Here is a 760-nt window from a genome sequence, read left to right as displayed (position 1 = left end):
GCAGGAGGACGGTGAGAGAGACGCCGGCTACTGCCGCCTGTTCGTCGAGAATCTAGAAGGAGCAGCCCTCGAACGGTTCGCACACCTTAAACGAAACTCTATCGGGAGTTTCCGACAGCTTGCATCAGAATTTCTCAAGCAATGCTCTATGTTCATAGATAGAGAAACTTCCGATGTCGATCTCTGAAGTCTGTCCCAGAGGGAAGAGGAACCCCTCCGCAAGTTCATCAGCCGGTTCAAATTGGTGATGTCCAGGGTCAGTGGGATAAGCGACAAGGTGGCCATCGACGCGCTCAGAAAGGCACTCTGATACAAGTTGAAATTCAGAAACTGAATATCTCTCAAAAAACCACGGACGATCCAAGACGCCCTCCACAAGGCGACGGACGACATCATGATCGAGGAAGAAACGAAAATTTTATCGCAGAAGCATAAGTCGGCAAGATCGTCCTCGAAAGATGTAGACCCGAAAACAAGGAAGAAGAACCCTCGTAACGACAAGTATGTCCATCACGAGGGGGAAGAACTTCAAGGAGAACATAATTGCGCGATCGGCTCAGACCATGGCCGAACCACGGGTAATATGTGGACTCGCAACCAAGGATATGACGAAAACACCTTCTGCGAGTTCCACCAATCCCGAGGACACTCCACGACTAACTGCAAGGTCTTGGGAGCGAGGCTGGCCTCGAAGCTACTAGCCGGAGAACTCTCGGAAGTAACCAGCGTGAAAGATCTCATCCTCGAGACCGATCGCCCC

Source organism: Brassica oleracea, unplaced genomic scaffold, assembly GCF_000695525.1.
Source record: "Brassica oleracea var. oleracea cultivar TO1000 unplaced genomic scaffold, BOL UnpScaffold00640, whole genome shotgun sequence".
Classification (NCBI taxonomy): domain Eukaryota; kingdom Viridiplantae; phylum Streptophyta; class Magnoliopsida; order Brassicales; family Brassicaceae; genus Brassica; species Brassica oleracea.
Note: the sequence above shows the minus strand (reverse complement) of the source record.